This window comes from Corythoichthys intestinalis, chromosome 1 (genome assembly GCF_030265065.1).
Source record: "Corythoichthys intestinalis isolate RoL2023-P3 chromosome 1, ASM3026506v1, whole genome shotgun sequence".
NCBI classification, from domain to species: domain Eukaryota; kingdom Metazoa; phylum Chordata; class Actinopteri; order Syngnathiformes; family Syngnathidae; genus Corythoichthys; species Corythoichthys intestinalis.
This window is the reverse complement of record NC_080395.1, coordinates 49,558,494-49,568,690: the sequence shown is the minus strand read 5'-3', so window position 1 is coordinate 49,568,690 and position 10,197 is coordinate 49,558,494. Positions and strand designations below refer to the sequence as shown.

The 10,197-nt window shown below is 38.2% G+C and overlaps 1 protein-coding gene across 1 annotated transcript in view; it reads left to right on the top strand.

The window, feature by feature from the left end:
• The first annotated feature begins 4,000 nt into the window (after positions 1-4,000).
• Positions 4,001-10,197, top strand: part of tmod2 (tropomodulin 2) — a 31,870-nt gene continuing 25,673 nt past the window's right edge. The window contains exon 1 of the mRNA XM_057844801.1: positions 4,001-4,106. The gene's annotated coding sequence lies outside the window, so the exon portion shown is untranslated. The remainder of the gene's footprint in view (positions 4,107-10,197) is intronic.

Genomic DNA, 10,197 nt, shown 5'->3' with positions numbered 1-10,197 from the left:
TTCACTACATTTCTTATAGCTGAGCAGAGTTGACTATATTTCTCACAGTTTAATTAATGTTAACATAGTAGAAAACACATAGAAAACGCATTCTTCCTAACAAGCTTCCTACTCAGGTTAGCAAGTTCACACAGTTTATTGTAATGGTAATGCAAACTCTGATGCACGTCTGACTTTCAGTAGCAAAATTAGTGGTGTGTTTCCCACCTTCACAACAATGACTTCTTACAATACTTACAGTGGCTGCTGGCCGAAAAAAAAACTTCTAATATCCCTCCTCTTTGAAGTGGGCGGAGGAGGGCATGTCAACGTAATTCTGTGCTGTGAGACTGTTAAACATGGACTAACACATTCAGCAAGTGAAAAAGGGGTAAATGTAAGTCTGAACATAATGAAAATAATTCACTTAATAATGGTAAGGTCAATTCTATCCTTAAAACATATGGATAGACAATCTAAATTACCTATACAACTGAAAGCATTATATGATGCAATTAAGGTTGCTTAAAAGTTGGTGGGGACAATTTGAGCATCCTGAAAATTTGGTTTAGTCTCTACCTTCCCTATGCAAACCTACGCCCTTGGTTACAATGCACGTATGTTCTGCATGAAACTCAATATTGACAGTCGTCTGAAAGCAAAGTGGATAACAGAAAGGAGGGGAGATAACGTCCCTGCTCAAACATCCAGCAAACACAACAAATAGGGGTGCAAGTCGATTAAAATAATTGTAGAACACATGTGAGAATTGAAATTGTAATATTCATCAATTAATAAAAAAATAATCATGCTTTTTTGTATAATATACAAAGAAAGCTTTTCTGCTCTTGCCCAGTCTTTGTTTCATTGACTGCCATTGATGGCGATACACGTCACTTTGACTGGGAGAGGCCTCCCTGTCAAAATGAATTGGACATGTATCGCGGTCAGTAGCACTGAAACATGATGAGTTCCTAAACATCGCCATTTAAAAACGGCCTTTTATGTTCACATAGGTTATCTTTGTCTATCGCTGTCATTGACAGCAAGAGAGCTAATGTTTACTTAGTACAGATGACAAACATTGTTTTGCCCATGGCAGGTTTCAACTGTCAAGGTGCAGTATGTATTTTGTTATGGATCCAGTAACACTGAGAACAAGCTTCTATTATAACTCTTGACTATTGTGTATAATTTATGGGTTATTATTCCAGAACTAGACAATTTTAGGCACCAGAGTTTTAGAAAAATCAACCATTTATTGAAAAATGTGTTAGATTTAGAGAATAAACTGACCATTTCATTGGATTTTTTTAGATCAGCCATCAACGTAAGCTTTTTAAAAGGTAGTGTATTTGTAATATTTTACATTTTGTGTTTGGTATAACAATTTATAGATACAGCATTTAGTTTGAAAAAAAAAAAAAAAAAAAAAAAAACAACCAAACAAACTCATGTCATGTATCCGTGTTCCTTTATTTTTATTCAAACATTATTTGTAGAATGATTGTGGGTATGTTAACCATTAACTGTGAAAAAAGACACAAGTTCACATAATAAGTGAATTATTTTTTTATTTTACCCCAATATGTACTCACAGATTCGTAAAATGTAGGTGCAAAATACATATGACATACAGTGGGGGCAAATAAGTATTTAGTCAACCATAATTGTGCAAGTTCTCCCACTTGAAAATATTACAAAGGCCTGTAATTGTCAACATGGGTAAACCTCAACCATGAGAGACAGAATGTGGAAAAAAACAACAACAGAAAATAACATTGTTTGATTTTTAAAGAATGTATTTCCAAATCATGGCGGAAAATAAGTATTTGGTCAATACCAAAAGTTCATCTCAATACTTTGTTATGGACCCTTTGTTGGCAATAACAGAGGCCAAATGTTTTGTGTAACTCTTTACAAGCTTTTCACACATTGTTGCTGGTATTTTGGCCCATTCCTCCATGCAGATCTCCTGTATAGCAGTGATCTTTTGGGGCTGTCGTTGGGCAACACGGACTTTCAACTCCCTCCACAGATTTTCTATGGGGTTGAGATCTGGAGACTGGGTAGGCTACTCCAGGACCTTGAAATGCTTCTGACGAAGCCACTCCTTTGTTGCCCTGGTTGTGTGTTTGGGATCATTGTCATGCTGAAAGACCCAGCCATGTCTCATCTTCGATGCCCTTGCTGATGGAAGGAGATTTTCACTCAAAATCTCTCGATACATGGCCCCATTCATTCTTTCCTTTACACAGATCAGTCGTTCTGGTCCCTTTGCAGAAAAACAGCCCCAAAGCATGATCTTTCCACCCCCATGCCTCACAGTGAGTATGGTGTTCTTCGGATGCAATTCAGTATTCTTTCTCCTCCAAACACGAGAACCTGTGTTTCTACCTAAAAGTTCTATTTTGGTTTCATCTGACCATAACACATCCTCCCAGTCCTCTTCTGGATCATCCAAATGCTCTCTAGCGAACCGCAGACGGTCCTGGACGTGTACTTTCTTCAGCAGGGGGACACGTCTGGCAGTGCAGGATTTGAGTCCCTGGCGGCGCATTGTGTTACTGATAGTAGCCTTTGTTACGGTGGTGCCTGCTCTCTGCAGGTCAATCACCAGGTCCTCCCGTGTGGTTCTGGGATTTTTGCTCACCGTTCTTGTTATCATTTTGACGCCATGGGGTGAGATCTTGCATGGAGCCCCATATCGAGGGAGATTATCAGTGGTCTTGTATGTCTTCCATTTTCTAATAATTGTTCCCACAATTGATTTCTTTACACCAAGCGTTTTACCTATTGCAGATTTAGTCTTCCTAGCCTGGTGCAGGTCTACAATTTTGTCTCTGGTGTCCTTCGACAGCTCTTTGGTCTTGGCCATAGTGGAGTTTGGCGTGTGACTGACTGAGGTTGTAGAGAGGTGTCTTTTATTTGCCTGGTATACCAGACTCACCGCTGTTCCAGCGATTGAGTCTAGCGACCGTCCGGCGGATCAAATTCCGAGGGCGGAGCAAGCCACAGCAAACAGACAGCGGAGTGGACCAATCAGCGATGGGCAGAAGTGACGTTGTTAAAGCGACAAGTAATTAGCGTGAGCGGAGAATGGAGAATTTTATTCAACGTGGCTAGCGCGAGCCATGTTGACTGTTGTCAATGACTTGTTTCTATGTGTTTTTGCTAATTTAAAACTGGTTTTACCGCCGATTGGAACACATTCTCGGCTCTACCGTTTGCCATCTGCGTTGTTGTAGACACGACTTTCGGCGCGCAAGAGTGACGTTACTCGTTAAGAACACGTCACACAAATAAACAAATCTGATTGGACGATTGATTTTGTACCTTGCTCGAGAGGCCGTTAATGGGCTGGGTTCCAGACTATTTCTCACAGTGTTTCAAAAATACAGGGAGAATAGTCTGGCTGTGCCAGGCAAGTTTTTTATACCGATAATGAGTTAAAACAGGTGCCATTAATACAGGTAACGAGTGGAGCCTCGTTAGAAAAAGTTAGACCTCTTTGACAGCCAGAAATCTTGCTTGTTTGTAGGTGACCAAATACTTATTTTCCCCTCTAATTTGGAAATAAATTCTTTTTATAATCAAACAATGTGATTTTTTTTTTTTCACATTCTGTCTCTCATGGTTGAGGTTTACCCATGTTGACAATTACAGGCCTCTCTAATCTTTTCAAGTAGGAGAACTTGCACAATTGATGGTTGACTAAATACTTATTTGCCCCACTGTACATACATTATGACAACATACATTTTTTTCTACCATGGCACCAGATACTCTATTTATGTATAACCAGAATTTTACTTTTTGAAAATTGAAATTATTAATTAATATTTTTACTATTATTATTTCATTTAAACTAACATAGTCACTCTGTTGTACAGTATTTTTTTCTGCCTATTTCCGCCTCACTTGCTCCCCCCCCCCCTTTGGGGGCGGGCTCTCGCCCATCATTGGTTAAAAATCGTGTGTCAGCGACGTCTATTGGTTCAATCACTCGTCAGTCAGGAAATCGGCGGTTCTCTTTCCGTTGGGTTACCTCAGTGGCTGAGACTGGAAATCAAGCACTCGAGACAGCGTCCACACAAGGAAGTCCGCTTCGTTTTGTCATCCTTCAGGTAAAACGTGCGAGGGTAATGGGTTCATAAAAATCGTAAATTCAAAGCGGACGAATCAATTTTGAGTTATATTTCGAGTGCCACTTCTACGTCTGCCCTCGAGCTGGATGAGCTAACGTCAACCATTAGCACTGTTGAGCGAATGATAGCCTGCTAGCTGGCATCTATAGCGCTATTTTCTACGAGATGCCCAAGTTTAATATGCAAAATAGTCTTCATTTAACGGTCTATTGTATTCTAGAATAAAGAACTGATGACGGATGCAAACAGTCGATGGGATCATCATAAACATGTCACGACTGACGAATTATATGAAGGGGATGAATGAAAGTTTTCACTTATTTCCAATGCCTGGTTGCATTTAGTTTCCCACAGAATACAATTTACGCGTCACTGACAGTCAATGGGCGTGTTTCTCAGAACGCAATCACATCCAGTTCTTCTGGTACCTGACTGAAGGACTGGATTTAGTTCATTTGGTAAATCGTCTATTATTGAATCCATGAAGACATTCTTGTTTGCATTCTACTTATGAATTGACTTGAGGTGTAGTCTGTTTCGTAGTAATGCTGAATGCAGGGTGTGGCTCTGCTGTTATGGTGCATGGTCGCTCAGGGAAAGTGAGCTCTCAGATCATCGCCTTAGAAGCTGTAACATAGTTGTTTGTACCTGCATGGAGTGAGCACGCTGACATGACATTAGTCGTGGTGAAACCTAGGGCTTGCCACACCTTCCCGATGCAGTGTTGTATTGCAGATAAACAGGCTCCGCAGATAGCGTGAAGAGAAACAAGCTGCTCATTAGTCATGAGTAGTATTTTTAAATTTTAACTACTGGATTAAATAAGAAGTTCATACCACTGTAATTATAGTTTTGCACATTTAAATCAGGAAACCATTGATATGAAGACACATCAAAAATGAAAAAAAAAATCAAATCAACAAACTTATTAATATGCAAAGATTCTGTTTTTACTTTTTTTTAAATAACTGGGGGGAAAAAAAGTCAAATTTTTGCTTTTTAATCATCGGTGTAAATGATCAAATGTTGGGCACTGTGTTGGTGCTTAGAGGAGCAAAGTATTTGCTGGTGACACTTAGTGTAAACGTTTGAGAATCAATTGTTATGGTTAAATGGTTAAACACTATCTGTTGAAAGATACATGTTGATCACTGCACATTTAAATCAGGGAACCATTGATATGAAGACAAAAAATGAAAAAAAAAACCCAAAAACCTAATCAACAAACTTAATACTGTGCAAAGATTCTGTTTTCACTTTTTTAAAATAACGCGGGAAAAAAGTTAATTTTTTTGCTTTTTAATCATCGGTGTAAATTTTCAAATGTTGGTCGTTGTGCTGGTGCTAAAGGAGCAAAGTATTTGTAGGTGACACTTAGTGTAAACGTTTGAGAATCAATTGTGCGACTTGTTATGGTTAAACACTATCTGTTGAAAGATGCATGTTGATCACATATAATTTATATTTCAAAACAACAATGAAATGTTGCAGCAGCATCTTGACCCAACTCTTAATTTGTTTCATAACCAAACTCATTCAATAAATTGGAATGCGATTAACGTCTTCCGCTTCAATACTTTAAGAAGTAAAGAAGAGAGCACTTGTAAATGGCCTTAATTGCACCTGTATATTTTTTGACAGCGACACACAACTCCATAATCCGACAATTAGACGCAAGACACACATCAGCACATGTCATAAAGTTTATGCTGCACAGTGATTTTTGCTACCTGTAGGCTGTCATAAGATGTACCAGTAGTTAGTATAGTTTATTTTAAAGCTGACTCTCAGGTTTAACATGTATTATTCTTACGCGTTCCCTTTTCAGTATTTGCCAAGCTGAAAGACCGGGAGCTCCTTAAAAGCTTCTCTTATTATACACAGTACAGTAATAGATGTGTGTGTCCTGAGTTTGCTTGAGTATGCAATCTTATTTTGAGGAACAGCCCATTTCCTGCCTTGTCATTGCCAAGTCTTTCGGAGGACAGGCCTATTTATCATTTAATTTGTCGTTTTTCTCAGCATGTGCAGAAGCAAAATGTCTATTTTAAGCAAAATACTCTTAAGATATTAGAAGAGTGTCTTGTTTTGCTTGTTTTTGGCAGATGTAGAATCTATGTATTGGCACAATATCTGCCATATTCAATGTTCCACTGCACAGGACGAACAATTTGGAGGCATTGTGGCATAAAATAGAGCAGAGTGTGTGGGATGAGGAAGCCGGGTAATTCTAACTATAGTCTGATGTTGGGGTGGTCTACTATAATGATGAAATAAGAGTGCAGCACCTATTTTTTCCCACTTACACTCTTTGGTTAATTTAAATAGTAACGTTATGCATGTGGTTCTGCTATCCTTCTCCGGATACTATGCACAGACAATGTCAGGACTTGCAAGGTGACAGGGTTAGTTGTGTAGACAGGTTTGAGGTATTACTGGCTTACAGTCATTGTTTGTGTTGAAGGATTAGCAGAGATGAGAAGGAGAATGGAATTAATCAGCCTGGACTAATGGATCCCCTAGGTGTGCATTCTTCAGCCTTCATCATCTGCGATTTGAAACATTTTACCGGCTCTTACTAGCTGCTGTTTGAAATGTGTTGACTTTGAGAAAAGAGGATCATATGATAAACAGTGTTATTTCAGGCTCATCTTGTCATAAGAGCATTATATGTGTCTGACTTATGTTCATCCTGGTTGGTTGATCCTGCACTTTCTCAAAATCCTTGCCACAAATATCACATTTTACTTTGTTTTTATCCTACCCACCCCATTTTTTTGCCATTAACATCCATAAATGTCCTATCAGTTTGATTGAATGATCACTACGAGCCTTCCCAGTTTAAATGAAACTAATTTGACGTCCAGCGCTGTCAATGACAGCGAATGAGTTAGCCCTTTATTGAGTGCTCATTGAACTCATTGCCTGCTATTGTTGGCAGTAGATGTGCAATCCATTTTGACCGGGAGAGCTGGCAGCAGTCATTCGCCCCCTCACAGTCAAAGTGCATTAGGTGTCTAGTGCTGTCAATGCCACTGAAAGATATGCATTCACAGCCAGCTCAACTCCCAGCTCAAATGAATTAGACAATAGACATCTATTGTTGTCATTGGCAGGCAATAACCAAAATATTATGAAATACAGTGCCTATCATAAGTATTTACCCCCTAGGATTATTTCCCCCTTATATTGCATTCATAAATCTATCATGGTCAAAACATTATGGCATTTTTAACACAAAAAAATAATTGAGGAAAAACTTTTAAATGTCAGATTGAAAACAGAATACAGATACATGTCAATGAAGTAAAAATATATAGATGAAAATAATTGTTTGCATCATTATTCACCCCCCTCAAGGCAGTATTTCACAGATGCACATTTGGCTGAAATCACATCTGTGAGTCTGTGTGGATAAGTCTCATCCAGTCTTGTAAATCTGCCCACTGCAATTGTGCTCCATTCTTCTTTGCAAAATTGCTCAAGCTCTGTCAAGTTGCACGGGTATCAGGCATGAACAGCCCTTTTCAAGTGCAGCCACAAATTCTCTATAGGATTGAGGTCTGGGCTTTGACTGGGCCACTCTAGCACATTTACCTGGTACTCTTTTTTAACCATTCCTGTGTAGATGTAAAGTTTGCTTTGGATCATTGTCCTGCTGGAAATTAAATCCTCCCCCAAGCCGTGGTTCTCTTGCAGACTGAAGAAGATTGTCCTCAAGGATTTCAGTGTATTTTGGAGCATTCATTCTGCCTTCTATTTCCTAGAGGTGGGAATCTTTGGGCACCTGACGATTCCATTACGATTCAGAGGCTCCGATTTGATTATAAATCGAGTATTGATTTCCCCCCCACCGCTTTTAATGTTTTGTACATTAGTTCTAAAATTGTTCAAAAATCCTCTCAGGCTAAACCAAACTACTATTTTAGAATCAAGTTAACAGTTAAAAACTAGGGATGTCCCGATCCAGGTTTTTGCACTTTCGATCCGATACCGATATTGTTTTGCACTTCCGATCCGATACTGGCCGATACCGGCCTATCTGAGCATGTGTTAAAGTTTAAAGTTATTTAGCCTCCTTACTTAGTTGTCAGACTCATGTTGAAGAGTTTTAGTACTCTTGATAACAACTAGCCAGCTGTATTTGGTTAGTTTGAATAACACACAACGGTTGGTAACAAGAAACTGACCTGTTTATTCAGTGACAATCACAAAACATAAATAACAAACAGAAACGGCATAGTCAGTCAGTAAAACGTGCAAATAAGATTGTAAACTGTCTTTAAAAAGCAAAACACACAAACAACCTCAGTGGAAAATCCCACAAACCCCCCCAAGCTATTAGATGCTTTTAATGTTTCGTGCATTAGTTACAATAACTGTATAAAAAGCCTCTCAGGTTTAAATAAACGACTATTTCAGTATCAAGTTAACATTTTAAAACAGTAAATAAAATACTCAAGTCCCATTCTGTATCAGCAGCTTTAAACTACATTCATTTAATTTTGCGAATCAACTGTTAGAGTTTAAATTGCTCCCGTTATTCCATAGTTTCCCTTCTGTCTACTTTCGACATGTGCAAGTTTTAAAACTGTTTTGAAGATGGATTCAAGTCAAGATTTTGCCGATTTAGGAGTATTTTAGATAAAAAGTTAATTAGGTTCGCTCGGAAGGTTCACAACAGCCTACTAGGGAAGTCTCCTGCTTTAAGATGGCGGCCGTTTACTAACGCATCTAGTTTTTCATACTTCAATGTTGCTAACGCCGTCGAGTCTGTCATTTTGCATCTAGTTCTATATACATATGATATCTCCAGTAAAATGACGTTGACGTAGTTTGTAGCGGCTGTCAGCAGCAGTCAGGTATTCTTGTGTTTTTTATCCGGCGGCATGAGTTGAGCTAAAGCCGTGAGTTGAGCATTGGCCATTCCCCGGGTCTATGACAAGCATGATGTTTACTCTCGGGACGCAATGCGGTCCGTTTCTCATTGCGTCCCGAAGACCGCGCTGTGTATTAGTTCCACTTTACTCGACATATTTCAATAATCGGAATTTGGATGTTTGTGAATCGTTCTCGAATCTTCCACGGCCGAATCGCTCAAGGATTTAATGACGACTGGTCATGTTGTACTTAGGCATGTGCCGGTATGAGATTTTCACGGTACGATAACCTTGAGCAAAAATACCGCGGTTTCACGGTATCACGGTATTGCAGTTATAGCTCCAAAATTTTGAGATGTATGGGTTTTTAAAAAAAAAAATCCATTGAACAGGATTTTTTCAAAACATATTTGCAAATTGGAACATGAATATAATGTGAAAATAAATAAATTATAAATAAATAAATATATAAATTAAATAAATATAAATTAAAAACAAAAAATAACAAATATTATATAAAATTAAAATAAATAGAACCTAGACTATACCCACAGCCACAGCTCAAGTTGCTCAATATTAGAGTAAGAACAAAATAGTTGCTATAAAAAGTAAAAACACTTCTAAATAAAATTAAAAATATATACTGTATGACTTTTTTTGAGGGGGGAAGCTCAAGTGAAGTTTCGCCATTTTCAGCCACTGTGTCAACTCTAGTCTACATGATGCGATGCCTTTGTGTTAAAAAGAAAAAAGAATTTATAAGTTAATAAGTTAAAAATGTATACGTTAATTTTATAAATTAGTTAAAATGTAAATATTGTTGAGGAAAGGTTTCATCTAAAAAAAAATAAAATAAAAAAAAAGTGAGGAGTGAGACCTCCTCTCTCAATTAGCGATCTTTGACGCGATTCTTTTTCTTTCCCCCCTGCATTCAATCTTTTCTCTCACTCGGCGGCTGTGAGACATAAAAGAAGCTGCTCTCCCAGTTTAGCCTAGGCTGACATTCGTCTTTTTAAGTTTTAGTTAGTTTGTATATTGAATTTGAAAGGAAAATGTGTGTTATGTTTTTGGCGAACTTTTTAATGGAGCTACTGCTATCCTGTTGAACCTAATCACACGTGGAAAAATACAATTGTACAGCGTTTTAAATGTATTTATTTGTATATTTCACCACGATTTGAGAGCTCAAT